The sequence below is a fragment of the Octopus bimaculoides genome, chromosome 23 (genome assembly GCF_046866305.1).
Source record: "Octopus bimaculoides isolate indiv1 chromosome 23, ASM4686630v1, whole genome shotgun sequence".
NCBI lineage: Eukaryota > Metazoa > Mollusca > Cephalopoda > Octopoda > Octopodidae > Octopus > Octopus bimaculoides.
In genome coordinates, this window is record NC_142950.1 from 32,100,991 (window position 1) to 32,120,707 (window position 19,717).

At 37.2% G+C, this 19,717-nt stretch overlaps 1 protein-coding gene across 1 annotated transcript in view; it reads left to right on the forward strand.

Moving 5' to 3' along the window:
- Positions 1–13,668: 13,668 nt before the first annotated feature.
- LOC106870407 (uncharacterized) overlaps positions 13,669–19,717 on the forward strand; it is a 267,331-nt gene continuing 261,282 nt past the window's right edge. The window contains exon 1 of the mRNA XM_089340572.1: positions 13,669–13,807. The gene's annotated coding sequence lies outside the window, so the exon portion shown is untranslated. The remainder of the gene's footprint in view (positions 13,808–19,717) is intronic.

Below are 19,717 nucleotides of genomic sequence, written 5' to 3' on the forward strand. Positions count from 1 at the left end.
ACTGTACAAATCCAAATATATGGTACCCTAGGCATAACACCTACATGAACTTCTAACTTGTTGTCTCTTGAGGTCTCTGGGTGAGACTTGGATCCAACTTGTACAAATGCAAAACAAAAGTCAAACATAAAATAATAATAATAATAATAATAATAATAATAATAATAATAATAATAATAATAATAATAATAATAATAAGAAGAAGAAGAAGAAGAAGAAGAAGAAGAAGAAGAAGAAGAAGAAGAAGAATTGTATTTTTTAAGAGAATAATGATCACCATCATAATTACAGCAATAAAAATAATAAATTTCGAATATTAAGGAATCTGTCGCTGGCAAAACTAGAAAAGTAATTGTTATAATTACCAATAAATGAAGCTTTTATTTCACCCATTCAACACCTTACCTTTTTTTTCTCCCCCTCCAAGTGATATGTCTCCTGAAAGTATAATGCATTAATGGTTTTTACTAGAGAGACATATAACTAATGGTACATCTGAAAAATAATGTTTAAAATTACTGAAAATCCTGGCAGTTTGTCAAGAAATTGTTGTAAAAATTTATCAATAAAAGTGATTAAGTGTGGTCATTATGGTGTTTTTTTTAAAATATATATTGTGTTAGTATTATATATATATCATGTGTGTGTGTGTTTTGTACATATATGTATATATATATATATTTATATATATATATATATATATATATATATATATATATATATATATATATATATTACATAATATAATATTATTTTTCATTATATATATATATTGTATGTGTGTATTTGTGCATATATATATATATATATATATATATATATATATTATATTACATTATATATATATATTGTATGTGTGTATTTGTGTATATATATAAATATATATATTTACATACATAATATATATGTGAATATTGTAAGTAAATATATATTTTATTTAGAATATATATATTGTATGTATATATATATATATATATATATATATATATATATATATATATATGTATATATATATATATATATATATATATATATATATATATATATATATATATATATATATATATATATATATATATATATATATATATATAACATGTTTACATATGTGTGTATATTATATTATTATTCTTATTATTTTTATTATCATCATCGTCATCATCAAGATACAGAATTGAAATAGTTCTCGTCTTGTTTACATTTGGAATTAAAGAAGATTGACACCTCTCTTCATCTCTAGGTAAAAGAAATATCAGTAATGCCATAGAAATAGAAAGAGACGGAAGTAAAAGAAAGAAGAAAAATAGATGAAGATGAAAAAGAGAAAGCAAAAGAGAAAAAGGAACAACAGCAAAAAAAAAGGACAAAAACAGAAAAAGAAAATGAAAGAGAAAAGAAAAAGACAAACGAATGAAAAAGCAGAAAAAAAAACAGAAAAGAGAAAATTAAATAATGGAAACAAGACAAAAAGAAAAATTATGTAATGGTAAAGAAGTAAGAAAGAAAATAAAGAAAGAAAAAGAAATAAGGGAAGTAGAAGGACGGAATAAGAAAAAAACATGGAAAATGAAGAAAATTGAAGGGAAAAGGTTAAAAAAATTCAGACAAAGTATGGAACAAAATATATGAGATAAAGAATTGTGATTTTAATTAAGTTTGATTTGTGAGCTACTGCCCTGGTAGCTCCAGAGTGAAGTGTGATAATACAATAATTACAGTATTTAAGTGGAAACAGCATGGCTGAATGGTCAAGTAGTTTTGCTTTAGAATCATGCTGTTTTGGGTTCAATCCCCCTGTGTAACATTTGGGGGGAGGGGGGCAAATGTCTACTACCATATGACATGAGTTGCCCTTAAACTTGGCAATGAAATCAAGTGGAGAGAAATGTAAATTGCCCCTTGGATGGATTGCTCTTGTAATTCAAATTAAAGGTCCCTGACTTGCTGATTCTGCTTGAGGATTACGGCAATGGTACACCTGTCTGTGGAATACACAGCCGCTTACATTACATTATAATTTCATGAACAGGTTGTTCACTGATTGGACAATTATGAAGGTGGTGGTCATCATCACCACCACCACCACCGCCACCACTACATAACTACGATCTGATGGAGCTCCCTGGCTTTTCAACGATCTTTCTAGGGGTAAGCAAGCAGGAAATAGCAGCTTCTAAAGAAGGACAAAAATCATGTTACACAGTGTAAAATCCATAGTTTCAGTTGGTCAAGATTAAGAATCTAACCCCAAACCTGATGAATGCTTTTGATAGGATCCCATAGAGGAGGTGCCTGAAGCTTCTACTCCCACATCTCTCCGAGAAATAGTGGTTCAAGGTGAAAAGATGGACGGATCTTCTTGTATAATGATATAATCTTGCCATAGTTCTTTTCCAAATCTAACACTACACTCAGACAATATGGAAAATTATTCAACTGGGATTTGAGACTCAGTGTTATTGAACAGTTAGATTAATCCTTTAATCCGTTGAGTCAGAGGGAGACAGATTGAGATTTAGTGCTTATAAACTATGTTTAAAAGCACAGATGAACATGACTAGAATTGGCTTTTGTCATGAATCTGAGCTGAGAGTAGAACAACAACGATAGCAACAACACCACTACCACCACTCCCATACCAATACCACCATCACCACCATCACTGCCATCACCATCACCAACAACATCACTACCACAGCCACAACTACTACCACCTATACCACCAGCACCATCATTGCTACTATTACCAGTAACTCACCACCAGCACCACCCTGTCAAAACTACACCCACACAGCCACTGCCCCATCATTCCACCGCCACCACCACATCATCCCACCACCACCACCACCACCACCACCACCACATCACCAGTGCTACTGCCACCATCATCACTACCCCACCACCACCACCACCACCACCACCACCACCACTACCATCACCACCAGCACTTCCACCATCACCACCACCACCATTACTACCACAGCTACCACTACCACGAACTCCACTTCTATCGCTGCTACTACCGCCATTACCATGAACACCACTATTACTACCACTACCACCACTAATACCACCACCACCAACCATATTTTATTCATCAACCCTGTTTGACCTCTGGCTATGGTAGAAAACACTTTCCATACGAAGGTACCACACAGTGGGACAGAACCCAGAACCCAGAACCCACCGAGTGGTTGCCAAGCAAACTGTTGAACAACTAAGGGCTGCACCTGCACCCACACTTGCACTAAGACAAAAGGCACCAGCACGACAAATGTAAAAGATAAGGAAACAGCAGTTGTGAGAAAATCAATTTTGCTAACCCAGTTAACTTATTCTTGATTGGAAAACAAAAACAACAACAAAAAGAAAAAAAAAAACAGCAAAAAAAGAAAACAAAAAAAAACCAGCAAAAAAAGAACATCACACATAACGAATACAAAAAAATAAAGAGGAGTATACGAACGCAAGAGTTTGATTAAATATTATAATTCTAACATCCTTCCCATCTTGTCTAGAAATTGTATTCACTAACTGCACACTGCTTCATAGAATTCCACTTGTTTATTTTGTATTTTTGTTACTGCTGCACTGATTATGATTATTATTAATATTATTATTAATATTATTATTATTATTATTATTATTATTATTATTATTATTATTATTATTATCATTATTATTATTATTCAGTAGTCTTTTTTTTTTTATATCACATGCTTTCACTGCACTACTGAGCGCAGCTCTGTGTGCCTTGGGTATGCGCTGTGGTTTGTACCAGTTACATACTGGAGTCAATGTAATTGACTTACCCCTGCTCTAAATTTCAGGCCTTGTGCCAACAGTAGAAAGGATTATTATTATTATTATTATTATTATTATTATTATTATTATTATCATTATTATTATTATTATTATTATTATTATCATTATTATCATTATTATTATCATTATTATTATTATTATTATTATTATTATCATTATTATTATCATTATTATCATTATTATTATTATTATTATTATTATTATTATTATTATTATCATCATCATCATCATCATCATCATTATATTTATCATTATTGTTGCCATTATCATTTTTGTTATTCTCTTATTATTGTTGTTACTATTATTACTATTATTATTAACATTATTATCTTCGTCGTTAATATTCTTAATAAGGTTAAAAGGGAAGACACAGGAAATCAGCGCTCAAACTAATGTAATAAATTTAAATCTTGCTGGATTTCTATTGCATTGCAGTCAGTACGCAGCAGTTTATGAAACAACAGCATATGAGTAAGTGCGCGTGCATACATGCATATATAATCATTGTCATTGTATATCTGCTTTCCATGCAGGCATGGGTTGGGTGTATATATATCATCATCATCAGCATCATCATGCTCATCAGCATCATCATGCTCATCATCATCATCGTCATTATCCTCCTCCTCTTCATCCTCATCATCATCATCCTCATCATAATCATCCTCATCATCATAATCATCATCATCATCCTCCCCTCCTCCTCTTCCTCCTCCTCCTCCTCTTCCTCCTCTTCCTCCTCATCATCATCTTTGTCATCATAACCATCATCATCATCATTATTTCCACCCTCCTCTTCCTCCTCCTTCACTTCATCATCATCCTCGTCATCATAATCATCATCATCATTCTCATCATTATCATCATCATCATTTCCACCCCCTCCTCCTCATCATCATCATCATCCTCACAATCTTCTTCCTCATCTTCATCATCCTCATCATCATCATCATCATCATCTTCATACCCCTCCTCCTCCTCCTCATCATCATCATCATCATGATAATGACAATGGTAATGGTGATGATGATGATGGTGACAACAACAATGATGATGATGATGACAATGGTGGTGATGATGCTGATGATGATGATGACAATGGTAGATGGTGGTCACTGTTATGAATGTTTCAAATAGCTCGCGGGCCTGTTTCCTTACTATACAATTGCCTGTGTGCATAATAAATCAATCAGTCAAATAATTAATGGAGCAGTTAACCCTCATTCCTTTTCCTTAGAACTTAAAAGTTATTGTCATAGAATTTCAAAATCCTTCTAGATTCATACTATATGGAAGCGGGATGGTTAATAACAGACATGTCAAATGCCCAACTTTGATCTTACCAGATTCACAATCCTGGGAGGTGAAGATGTCACGAAATCTAGGAGTATGCTGCTCTTTGAGAACAAAGTGCTAGGAAGGCTGTTGCTATCTAAAATATTTATTTGCTGGTGAATCGGTGGAAGAACGGTAATTATAAAGTAACTAGAGAAGGGAAAGAATGGGAAAGGTTAACAGGGTGTACAATAAATGTATGTAAAACAAATAGATTATCTGCCTCTTTAGTGTGTCCAATAAATATTAAGTGGTTTAATTCAGTTAAGGTGAATTCAATTATAATAAAGTGAATTAAAATTGAACCAAATTTAGTTAGGAAAAGAGTACTTGATATATTACATAATAGGTAATTTAAGAAAGAAAAAGGAGAATCTGTTAGAAGAAAATGCAGGCATTAATCTTATTTATAACTAGGGAATTTAATTATGTGAGACTTTTGGATGGAAATTTTAAGAATGTTTTGCGAAATAAGTGAGAACAACTAATTAATAAACTTATTATGCTGGTTTAATTAAGCTGTATTGACAACTGAGTATTTTGAGTGCCTCCACTGAACACAACTTACAGTCCTCACTACCTCTTCTGTAAGGAAGGGTACTACCTATAATAGATCCATGAAATAGAGTGGTTGGTATTCCACCTTTTGAGATCCTAAATAATCTTTGGGATAATCTTTGTATTATTCCTCTCCAAAATTGCTGGTCTTGTGCCAAAATTTGGAACCAGCTTGGAACATACTTATTTAAATTTTGTCCGTATTGATACCTGCGGTTTTACTGTAATTGAATTATAATTAAAGGCAATTAATCAGTCTTCAGTTATTAAATTTTTCTGAGGACAGTCGTTGGCTTTCTCATTCACAATGCAAATTTGCTACCATCAGCGACTAATGTCAGTCTTATACAACACCTTGGTTGGCAGCAGAACAATTAAATGACAAAACTGTGTAGGTGTACAAAATTCCAATTAGATAAATAATTGTTTTATTATTGGTAATTTAGTTAGAACATGGCAGAATATAGCATGCACATTAATAAGGAGTGAGAGGTCCATTTTGCGAAAATCTTTCGAAGTTTAGAACTTAAATTCTCTGATGTGTTATCACATTAATAGCATCTAGATGCAGGCTTGACTGTGCGATTAAGAAGCTTGCTTCGCAATCATATGGTTTCAGGTTCAGTCCCACTGTGTGGTACCTTAGATAAGTGTCTTCTGCTGGGCTGGCCAATGTCGTGTGAGTTGACTTGGTAGACAGAAACTGTGTAGAAGCCCATTGTACATACATACATACATACATACATCTGCGCTTGTGTGTGTCTGTGTCTGTGTCTATTTGTGAACACCACCTACCACCACTTGACAACAGGTGTTGGTTATTATTATTATTATTATTATTATTATTATTATTATTATTATTATTATTATTATTATTATCATTATTATTGTTATTATTATTATTATTATTATTATTATTTTTATCATTATTATCATTATTATTATTATTATTATTATTATTATTATTATTATTATCATTATTATTATTATTTTAAAAGCAAAGATGAAATCAATACTTTCTCAGTTAAGAACCATTTGAAACTAATAGCCATGCCATAAAGATTATACTCTGTAAACTGAAATTGAACAAGATTATACATATGTGTACATGCATGCGTGTGTGATGTGTGTGTGTCTGTGCACACACACACATACACACACTGACACACACACAAACATACACACACACACACATACACGCAGAGTCATAAAATGGTTTATGTACAATATTTATATCTTTTTGTTTTATATTATCGTTTTTGTTGTCAGTTGGAAAAATCTGTGTTTTGAGAATATTTTTCAGTGTTTTGTTTCGAATACTAATATCTTGAGAGAACTTTACCTCCAGCCCAAAGACTTAACAACAGGCATAAAACTATCAAATACCAAACAGTTGATATGGAGATATAAGGTGAATTGCTGCACTGAGGCATGAAACAAACTAAAAGCAAATTAATGGGACTAAAAATGCTTGAAGGTACTGCCTCAGTATGCCTGCAGTCTTGTAACTGAAACAGATAGAAAAGTAGTATGAAAGAGCCATCTATGTATCATACTAAATGTATATACTCCATTAACAGGCAAGATATTGCAGTTTTTGTCAAAGATAAAATCTCTTATAGAGGTGATGAGAGTATGTGGTAAGAAGTTTGCTTACCAATCACATGGTTCTGGGTTCAGTCTCACAGCAAGACACCTTAGGCAAGTGTCTTCTGCTATAGCCTCAGGCTGACCAATGTCTTGTGAGTGGATTTGGTGGACAGAAACTGAAAGAAGTCCATCATAAAATTGTGTATGTGTGTGTGTGTCTTTGTGTGTGTCAGTGTTTGTCCACACCACTTTACAACTGGTGTTAGTATGTTTATGTCCCTGTAACTTAGCAGTTTGGCAAAAGGGACTGATAGAATAAGTAACTACTGGCATCAATTCATGTGACTAAAATTCTTGAAGGTGGTGCCCCAGCTGGGTCACAGTCTAATGACTGAAACAAATAAAACAATTAAAGAATAATAGAATATATTAGAAAGAAATGAAAAACCAGATAGTTTGCAACCTCTTGGGGCCTTGTTAATGACATGCAGTTGTGGCCATATGCTTAGACAAAACTTTTCATCCCCAGTATATAATAAAGAAGCAATAATACATTCACTGATATTGGGAATAGCTACTGAGCTGAATATAAACTCAGTGTATGCAATTCAAGTCATATTGAATTAAAATAGTCATCTGTGTATCATACTTAATATATGTGTGTGTGTGTGTGTATGTATATGTAGATATATGTATGTGTGTGTGTATATGTATGTATGTGTATATATATATATATATATATATATATATATATATATATATATATATATATCCCCTTTTGTTATCTCCCCTTTTTCGTAGCTCTCCTGCATGAACTTTCAGTCCGGCAGTCGCCATGGTAGATTGCTGACCAAAACATTCAATTTTTTTTCTCTGTGTTTTTCTCCTTGTTTTCTCCGTATTCTTTCTGTTGAAGAGCGTAGCTCGAAATGTATTCCCGAGCGTTAAACTAATACATCCTTTTGTTGTTTACACCACTTGTCCTCGTCTGTTGTTGTTTTTTTCGTAAATTCTCCCATATATATATATATATATTTATATATACTCTTGACATGCAAGATATAACAGTTTTCATCTGCAAGTGTATGTATGTGTATGCATGTATGTATATGCATATGTGTGTGCATGCATGTATGTGTGCATGTGTGTATGTGTGTGTGTGTGCATGTGTGTGTATGCATGTGCATGTGTGTGTGTGTCTGTCTGTCTGATTGACTAAAAATTCTTGAGGGCAGTGCTGCAGAATGGTCCAGAATGCACTGACTGAGAAAATCCAATTAATAAAAGATCACTATCTGCTGCTTGTTCTATTAATTATGGCAAAGCCTTTTACAAGTTCTAAGCACATTTCAGATGTTTTATGGCACTGACGTAACACCAAACTCATGGCCTGCATTAAAGCAAACTTATTTTTTTTTTGTATGTGACATCCCACCAAATTGAACATACAACTACAAACTACCTGTGAGCAATAAAAATCATATACAATGAGGCTCTCACATTCTCTCTCTCTCTCTCTCTCTCTCTCTATCTATATTGCAATCTCCATCTCTACCCTTTCCGCATATTTACCTCTTTATCTATATATCTATCTGTCTATCTATCTGCCTATCTATCCATCTATTTTTTTTTTTTGCCCCTACTGATCCCTTTTGATCGGATTTTTTAAAATTTTTTTTTAAAGAAAAGCTCTACAGTTGTATTTGTCCCCTCTGTGTGCAGCCCTGTGTGGCTAATAAAAGAAATTTATCTATCTATCTATCTGTCTATCTGCATATTTATCTATCTATCTATCTATTCATCTGCATATTTATCCATCTATCTATCTACCCATCTATTCATCTATCTATCTATTTATTTATCTATCTATCTGTCTATCTATCTATCTATCCTATCTATCTATCTATCTATCTATCTATCTATCTATCTATCTGCCTATTTATCTATCTATCTGTTTCTTTCTCTCTCTATCTATCTATCTGTTTCTCTCTCTCTCTCTCTCTATCTCTCTATCTATCTATCTATCTATCTATCTATCTATCTTTCAATCTGTTTTCCTCTCACTCTCTATCTATCTATCAATCAATCTGTTTTTCTCTCACTCTCTATCTATCTATCTATCTATCTATCTATCTATCTATCTATCTATCTCTTCTCTTTTTTATTTTTAAAAACTCAAAAATTTTATTAACCACACCAGAGTTTATTGATTCCATTATCCGCTAGAAATTGGAGGTAATTCGGATGTAGGCTTCTAGCCATTATTTTTCCCCCCCTTTTCTTTAGTCTTTTGTTTCCTTTCATTTCTTCTTGTAGTTATTTTAGCTTTTCACTTTTATCTTCCTTTCCATTCTTTCGGAGAACCCAACCAAGAATAAACCAAAACTGACAGAAACTCCTCAATGCTTACATTAAACACATTCATTGTAAAATCCCTGCGAAACCAATTTCCAATACTTTCAATGATTCCGTTTTGGTTTGTTTCGGTGGGGGGGGGGGGGATTTTTTTTTTTTCTTTTTTCCTATGGCATATTCAATAATTCAAACAGCTCCACAGTTTGTCAAAGTGCATCAAAGCATGACAAAAACTCACCATTGAACAATTCCTAAAATGTGTTAAAAGTATTAAAAAAAAATCTTTTCTAACAAGCTATTTTGAATGCATCCGTAAAGCCTAATTCCTCAACAATAATTAATTCAAACTTGTTGTGTTCTGGGAATCCCTTCCGTAGACAAAGAAAGAGAAAGAGAGAAAGAGTGAGAGAGAGAGTATCATATGAATCGACCAGCCTACATTAGTTACGGATAAAAGAGTAGGGATATATGCCTTTCATTTGTTTTTGTTGTTGTCATTGTTGTTGTTGCTGTTGTTAAAAATCTGCTCCTGGTTTATAAAAATATAACCCTCCAGCTTTAATATTATTTTTTCCATTGCAAATGTAATCATCATCATCGTCATCATCATCATCATCGTCATCATGATCATCATCATCATTAGAGGTAGTGACGGTGGCAGCAGCACTGGTGGCAGTGGCAGAATCATCATCATCATCATCATCATCATCATCATCATCGTCATTGTTCTTGATATCATCATCATCATCAACATCATCATCATCGTCACCATTGGTTTCATCACTGTCATCATTGTCATCACCACCATCATCATCATCATCAGCATCATCGGTTTCATCATAGTCAACATTGTCATCATCATCATTATGGCCGTCATTGTCATCGTCTTCCTCCTCCTCATCATCATCATTTTAACGTTGACCACTTTTCCATGCTTTCCATGGGTCAGACAGAGTTTTTTTCTGACAGGTTTTTTTATGGCTAGAGGCCCTTCTCTCAGTCCCCAACGTTCACCAGTTTCCAAGCAAGGGAATATTTGAACCCCACCCTGCTCTCCATGGTCAGAAACATCCGCATGGAATATCATAAATGAATGACATGGCTTGTATGACATTGACAATCATTTTACAACCATCATGTAATGTCAAGACAAGGAGATACAAACACATGCTCACACACACACACACACACACACACACATGCACGAAGACACACACGCACACAAACATACACACATTCACACACACACACACACACATTCCTACTGGTGGCAGTGGCGACAACTTCCACTCGCACCCAAGAATTTTTCTTCTTTGCTGAACGCTTCCTTTATGGTGATGTCGTTGATGAATCTGTAGACCAGTGGTTCCCAACCAGGGGCGACTTGCCCCCTTGGAAGCAAAAATCAAATTCTGGGGCGGGCGGGCAGGTTGATGAATACAATCTTCGATTGGCGACTGTACTCACAACAGGCAATCACGCATCCAGTACATCATGACAACAAGGGCTCTTCTCAATAACTGTGGTTAAGCCATAAAACCAACACTTCTTAATTCAAATACAGTAACTATGCACCTCAACAAGTGCGTTATCTTCCAGGATTAATTCATCAATTTATAATGACTCATTCATCACTGAATCTTTTACCTTTGGCAGACGCCCATAAAATTATTGTGCCCCCAAATTCTAGTTACACAGGCATAACTCCGGGACTAAAAATATAAGCCCTATTCTAAATCAGTCATTGAACACTGTTATAAAAACAATAAACAAAATTAAATCTAACAGTAAATGAGGAAAATTTTGTGCTGATGCTGAGGAACAATATATAAGACTTCGTTTGCACACTGATGTCCGTTGGCTATTCAAAGGCAACTGCTTTGAAAGGTTTGTAAACTTATCTAATACAATAGCTGTATTCTTACAAACAAAAGGACACTCGAACTTAGCCACTGAAATTCAAGCTCAAGAGAAGAACATTCACTATCTTAGATGGATTTCCTGTAAGCTGAACGAGGTCTGTAGTGGTCAAGTGTAGTACAAAAGATGTTGAGATAACAGGTGAGATAAGCATGTGGACACCTTCAAAGTAAACAATGGAATAATATCGGTTTGTAGTTTAAATGATTTATTTAAACGACACTTGCGTTTGCTTGTTATATACACAAATATTCACTACATCAATTCGTTACCAACTGTTTCAAGCTGGCGAAGAAATTAACAGGGTACGTGTGGGACTGAACCTGGAACGATATGGTTGGGAAGCAAAACTCCTTACCATGCAGCCACATCTGTGCCTCCCAAAAAGAATAAGAGGAAAAGAGAAAGCAAATAAAAGAGCCTCTACATGGTTGCATAGTTTTGCAAGAAAAAGGAACTAAATCTCTCTCAAATCACAACCTGGTCTTAAAAAAAAACAGGAGAGTGCAATAAAGCATTTGTATGTTTGTGCTTAGATCAGAGCCAAATTAAGACCCATAGAGTTTTGGATTAGAGAAATGCACCAAGGTAACTTTGAAGAGAGAGAGAGAGAGAGAAATTAATTAGAAATACTAATGTCATGCTAGATAAAGGAACTGATAAGAGAATTAAACTAAACACAGACGAAGAAATACTTAGGAATCAATGAACTATTGTAAATGTATAATGCAAATAATTGAAAGAACAGATTAAAAGTGCTAACTGGAAAAAAATACTGACGTAACAGAAATCAATATGCTAACAGTCCTAGTAATAGGTTAAAGTTAACTATTTTCACTTGAACTAAAAAAGACTTGTCAGAAAAACTAATTATAATAATCTTTTCTACTATAGGCACAAGGCTTGAGGTTTTCAGTGGAGTGGAGGGTGGGGTTACTTGATTACATTGGCTTCAGTGCTTAACTGTGCTTAACTGCACCTAGAAAGTTACCCTCTGTGACACAAGTCCAGGCAAAGTTGTTTATGGGAGACCAGCAGTCGCTCATGCAGACCAATCTCCCCTCTCCATGTCACTGATATTTATTTCTCTATTGCCCATGGGGGGGGGGGGGCTAGACATAGAGGAGACAAACAAGGACAGACAAAGGGATTAAGTCGATTACGTCGACCCTGATGCATAACTGGTACTTATTTAATTGACCCTGGAAATGGAAATGGAAATGGAAATTGTAGTTGTGGCTGATGCCAGTGCCACCTGAGTGGCTCCTCATGCTGGTGGCATGTAAAAAGCACCATCTGAACATGGTCAATGCCAGTCTCCCCCACTATTGGCTCTTGTGCTGGTGGCACATAAAAAACACCATCCAAATGTGGTCGATGCCAGTGCTGCCTGACTGGCTCCCATGCTGGTGGCATGTAAAAAGCACCCCCTACACCCTCGGAGTGTTTGGCATCTACTGTAGGGCATCCAGCTGTAGAAACCTTCCCAGATCAGATTGGAGCCTGGTGCAGCCTACTGGCTCACCAGTCCCCAATTGAACCGTCCAACCCATGCCAGCATGGAAAGCAGATGCTAAACAATGATGATGATGATATATAGTTGAAATTTATAGAAAAACAAATGACAAAGACAGGTGTATGAACAACAAGCAAGTGTATTAGCTTGATGCTTCAGAAAATGAAGAAGTCTTTTATGTTTTGAGCCTAGGCTCTTCAACAGAAAGGAATAAGAGGAAATAAACAGGATGAAAAAAAAACTTGTAGACCCCCACCCATCATCACCACCACCACTACTACTACTAGTGATATTAGTGCTTTTGGCTCTAGTTGTAGCTCTAGTGATGGAAGTAGTGGTGATAGTAGTAGTAGTGGTTTGTGGTGATGGTGGGAGCAGTGGTGATGGTGGGAGAAGTGGTGATGGTGGGAGCAGTGGTGATGGTAGTAGTAGTAGTAGCAGCAGTAGATGACATGGTAGAAGTACTACCAATTCCACAATGTTTTATTTCTCTCACCCTCGCAGAAAAACTGAAACATTTTGCTTAGATTTCTTTGAAAATAATTCATTTTCCCCACCATGCTGCAATTCCAGGCTCATAAAAATGCCTACAAAGTGAAAATATATTACTTCTTCAAAGAGTCACTTTGGTAATGATTAAGGTTGGCATCTAATTGACACGAGATTTTAGACAGCTTTACCAAAAAGTAAAATCTACAAGAATAAAACGTGAGTAAAGACAAGAGGGAGCCTTTTCTCTTTGTTTTTTTTTTCCTTCACAATTTGCTCACTCAAAGAGAATTGAACGATCTAAAGTACATATCTTGCTTTTAAATTTTGTTGTTTTTTTTCTGCTTCGTTTTTGATATTTTTTTGTTTTGTTTTATTTTTCCAGCACATTCTAATAAATTCTTTCATTTTTACCTACCTTGAAATTAAATAAACTTCTGTCACCTTTGACTGCTTTGATAGTTAAAATCTTTCTGAAGTGAATTTTTGTCAAATGGTTTCCATATGTCTTTATCTCTTATATCCAACTTGTTTCATTCGTAACACTGCAGCATTGCTGGGGGTCTTGTATGGTTCAGTCGAATGAATTCACTACAAAACTTATTTTCTCTTTTTAAGCCTGGAACTTACTCTATCAATCTCTTTTGCCAAATTGCTAAGTTACATGGACACAAACATGGACATATATATATATATATATATATATATATATATATATACACATAAACATACACACACATCCAGATATATACTTGCCGTCTATATATAAATGAGAAATCCATTCTAAATTATCTCGCTGACATACTACGACGAAATCTCCAAGATGCAGATAAAATAGAGATTTTTATTTATTTACGGCCTCAAACATCTCATACCTTCGCGCTTTAGTTTGCCCTCTATTATTTATCTTGTTTCTCTCCATGAAATTCAATTGAATTCAGTTGTTGTCTTAAATTCATACTTATTCATTTTCTAAGCTTCCTAAATTCATGCTACGTTATATTCTATTCACCTAGAATTCATTGCTCTTTTAAAAATTACGATTTATGCATTGTTGTCTCTCAAATATTTAAAATCTACAATTAAGAGCCCTATCTACTCGCTGACGGTAACTCGCCCTCCCACCCCCTCCACCGGAAGTTCATTCCTCTGTCATCCTGTCAACCTCGGCTGTCTCCCGGAACCCATCTAGTGGCCTTGGCCATCCTCTCCGATACCTTTGGGTAGCGCATTAAGTTTGAGAAATGTTTGCAGGTTGTAGGTACTGTTTTGCTTATGAATTCTTCCAATTGCAAGTTTTCTTTTCAGGTACACGACACTGCTTTTCCCCTTCCCAGGCTACAGGCCCACACCACCAACACCCATACTGTTAGGATTGGCACTCTCAACGTCGGCACGCTGAAAGGTAGATCTGGTGAAATTGTTGAGATGCTTGAACGGAGACGCGTAGATATGTGCTGCATCCAGGAAGTAAGATGGAGAGGAGGTTCTGCGATGTTCCTCACAGGCAAAGAACACAGGTACAAGATTTTCTGGGCAGGGAACACTGACGGGGTCGGGGGCGTAGGAATACTTCTAGCGGAGAAATGGGTGGATAAGGTAATCGAGGTCGTTAGAGTAAGTGACAGAGTACTTAAGATCAGACTAGTGCTTCATCATAGATTAGCTACTGTCATCTCAGCCTATGCACCTCAACCGGGGCTACCAGATGGTCTGAAAGACCAATTCTATGACACCCTCTTGCAAACTACCTCGTCGACGAGTGACAGGGACCTTCTCTTTGTGGCTGGAGACTTCAACGGTCATGTCGGACGTCGTGCTGGAGGCTTCCATGGCATACATGGAGGCTATGGCTTCGGTTCCCGCAACGAGGAGGGAACCAGACTGCTGGAGTTCTGTGATGCAACCGATCTTATGGTCTGCAATACCAACTTCAGGAAACCTGCCAGTCACCTAGTCACCTACCGTTCCGGCAGACACTCTAGCCAAATCGACTACATCCTCGCCAGAAATAGGGAAAGAGGACAGCTTATAAATGCCAAAACCTACCCTGGCGAAGAATGTACCCCACAACATAGATTAGTAGTTAGCGACTTTGGGATCAAGGCAAAATGGGTGCCCAGAATTAGACAGGCTTGGAGGAGAAGGGTGTGGAAGCTTAAAGACCCTGCAAACGGACAGAGACTTAGAGACAAGTTACTTGAAGCATTTAACGAAATAGAAGGGGATATAGCATCATACAACGTGGAAGACAATTGGAGATTTCTGCGGGACAACCTGTTGAAAGCCACCGACCAGATTTGTGGGTGGTGTAAGGTCCCCTCCCGACCCAGAGTAACGTGGTGGTGGAACAAGGAGGTAGACAGGGCTATTAGACAAAAGAAACAGGCTTGGAAGGACTGGAAGAACAGTGGTAGCAGGGAATTGTACCAATGTGCCAGAAGGGAGGCTAGGCGACAGGTTTATTTAGCCAGAGGGGAAGCAGATAAGGAAAGATTTGCCAATGTTCTGCGCCGTGAGGACCAAAGACTCGAGGTATTTCGTGTTGCAAGACAGTGTAGGAGAGAGAATAGTGATGTTGTAGGAGAGAAATGTGTTCGCATGGATGATGGTACGCTTGCATTAAATGAGGATGCAAAGAAAGAGGTCTGGAGATGCCACTACGATAGATTGCTTAATAAAGAGAATGAATGGGAGAAAGAGAGCCTGCCGTATGTCGACCCAATAGAGGGACCAGCTATCCGAGTTGATAGTACCAGGGTAGATAAAGCAATTAAGAGTATGAAGACCGGGAAAGCCCCCGGCCCATCAGGAATCACTGCAGAGATGCTCAAAATATCTGGCAGTGTTGGCTATAGCCTAGTCACCCGTATTACGAACCAGGTGATACACGAAGGAGTCATACCCAATGACTGGTGTAGCAGCATCATAGTCAACTGCTACAAAGGTAAAGGTGACGCTTTAGATACAAATAATTACAGAGGCATCAAGCTGTTAGATCAGGTTATGAAAGTTACAGAGAGGGTCATAGCCCAACTAATTAGGGAGCGAATCAATTTAGATGAGATGCAGTTTGGGTTCGTGCCAGGTAAAAGCACTACTGATGCCTTATTTCTAGTGAGACAGTTGCAGGAGAAATACCTAGCTAAGGATAAACCTCTGTACCTGGCTTTCGTTGACATGGAGAAAGCCTTTGACAGGGTCCCCCGATCCCTTATCTGGTGGTCAATGAGGAAACTTGGGATAGAAGAATGGTTAGTGAGAGCTGTGCGAGCCATGTACAGAGATGCTGCCAGTAAGGTGAGGGTTGGAAATGAGTACAGCAATGAATTCCGGGTAGAGGTAGGGGTCCACCAAGGTTCCGTCCTCAGCCCCCTCTTATTTACCATAGTCCTCCAGGCAATCACAGAGGAGTTCAAGACAGGTTGCCCCTGGGAGCTCCTCTATGCTGATGACCTTGCCCTAATTGCGGAGTCACTATCAGAACTAGAGGAGAAGTTTCAGGTGTGGAAGCAAGGTCTAGAATTGAAGGGCCTTAGAGTCAACCTAGCTAAAACCAAAATCCTAATAAGTAGGAAGGTAGATAAAACACAAACCCCTTCAGGTAGATGGCCCTGCTCAGTATGTAGAAAAGGAGTAGGTAGTAACTCTATAAGATGTACCCGGTGCAAGCTATGGACACATAAGAGGTGCAGCAACATCAAAGGCAGGTTAACTAGCAAGTTAGTTTTTGTTTGTGGCAGATGTTCAGGTGCAATAAAGACTGCAAACAAACAGGAAACAACTTCTATCTCATTCCAGGGTGAAAAACTAGAGGTAGTCGATAGCTTCCGCTATCTGGGCGACCAAGTTAGTAGTGGTGGGGGGGTGCGCTGAAAGTGTAGCTGCTAGAATAAGAATAGCCTGGGCAAAGTTTAGAGAGCTCTTACCCCTGCTGGCGACAAACGGACTCTCACTCAGAGTAAAAGGCAGACTGTATGACGCATGCGTACGAACAACCATGCTACATGGCAGTGAAACATGGGCTGTAACTGCTGAGGACATACGTAAGCTCGCAAGGAATGAAGCCAGTATTCTCCGCTGGATGTGTAATGTCAATGTGAATACCCGTCAGAGTGTAAGTATCTTGAGAGAAAAGCTGAACATTAGAAGCATCAGTTGTGGCGTGCAAGAGAGACGATTGCGCTGGTATGGACATGTGGTGAGAATGGAGGAGGATAGCTGCGTGAAAAAGTGCCACACCCTAACAGTTGAGGGAACCCGTGGAAGAGGTAGGCCCAGGAAGACCTGGGCTGAGGTGGTGAGGTAAGACCTTCGTACATTGGGCCTCACCGAGGCGATGACTACTGACCGAGACCTTTGGAAATGTGCTGTGCGTGAGAAGACCCGGCAAGCCAAGTAAGATCGTTGCCAGTGCCCCTGGACTGGTTCTTGTGCCGGTGGCACATGAGATGCACCATTTTGAGCGTGGCCATTGCCAGTACCGCCTGACTGGCTCCTGTAGGATTTTCGAGCGAGATCGTTGCCAGTGCCCCTGGACTGGCTTGTGCGGGTGGCACATAAAAGACACCATTTCGAGCGTGGCCTTTTTCGTGCGGGTGACACGTAAAAGCACCCACTACACTCTCTGAGTGGTTGGCGTTAGGAAGGGCATCCAGCTGTAGAAACTGCCAAATCAGACTGGAGCCTGGTGTTGCCATCCGGTTTCACCAGTCCTCAGTCAAATCGTCCAACCCATGCTAGCATGGAAAGCGGACGTTAAACGATGATGATGATGATGATGATATATATATATACTCTTTTTACTCTTTTGTTTCAGTCATTTGACTGTAGCCATGCTGGAGCACCGCCTTTAGTCGAGCAAATCGACCCTGGAACTTATTCTTTGTAAGCCTAGTACTTATTCTATCGGTCTCTTTTTGCCGAACCACTAAGTTACAGGGACGTAAACACACCAGCATCGGTTGTCAAGCGATGTTGGGGGTGACAAACACAGACACACAAACATATACACACACATACATATATATATACATATATACGATGGGCTTCTTTCAGTTTGACAGGAATTGGCAAGGCCTGCTTCCATGATCTGATTTGACACAGCTACTATGGTTGGATGTTCTTCCTAGCACCAACTACTTTACAGAGTATATTGGGTCCTTTTTATGTGGCACCATTATCAGTGCATTTTATGTGGCACCAGCTCCTGTGCTTTTTACATGGCACCATTTTTTTATTTCTTTATTACCCACAGAGGGGCTAAACATAGAGGGGACAAACAAGGACAGATAAAAAGATTAAGTCAATTACATCGACCCCAGTGTGTAACTGGTACTTATTTAATCGATCCTGAAAGGATGAAAGGTAAAGTCGACCTAGGCGGAATTTGAACTCAGAACATAACGGCAGCCGAAATACCACTAAGCATTTCGCCAGTGCTTTCTACATTGCACCAGCTCTTGTGCATTTTTACATGACACCATTACCAGTGTTTTTCATATGGCACGATCATCAGTGTTTTTACACGGTGCTAGTACCAGGGCTTTTTACGTGGTGCCAGCATCAGAGCTTTTCATGTCACACCTTGGTCTTAGAATCTCAAATGATAATATTTATTGACAGACATACATAAACAGACATCTCATCATAAGATATAATACAATGTGCTAATCTAGTTAACCAAAAACACACTTGTTCCCCACTCTTACACTTTAAAACACCGCTTGTAGTAATTATTTTCCCATCTTATGTCTTCTCATTCAAATTTATTTATTCTGCACATGTAAACTTTTAATTCCTATACTAAATTATTCCGCATCAGAGTAGTTTTTGATAAATTCTACGTTGTTCTCTTAATCAAGAAATGTAAGTCAACAAACAGACATAGAAAATCGATGACAGAAAATGGTATTTCCCTCGGAACATCTCATTCAAAGAATAAACCGAAACGTTTTTCTTTATCTTGACTATTTTTGTTTTTTTGTTTTTAACGAGATGACAGTTTTATTAATCCTTGATGAATACGTTTGACAAAATAAAATATAAAATAAGTTAATGTTATGACGAGGACATACTGTCTGAAATGTTGGAATCTGTTGGTATTTTATATTTTGGCTAAAATGGAAA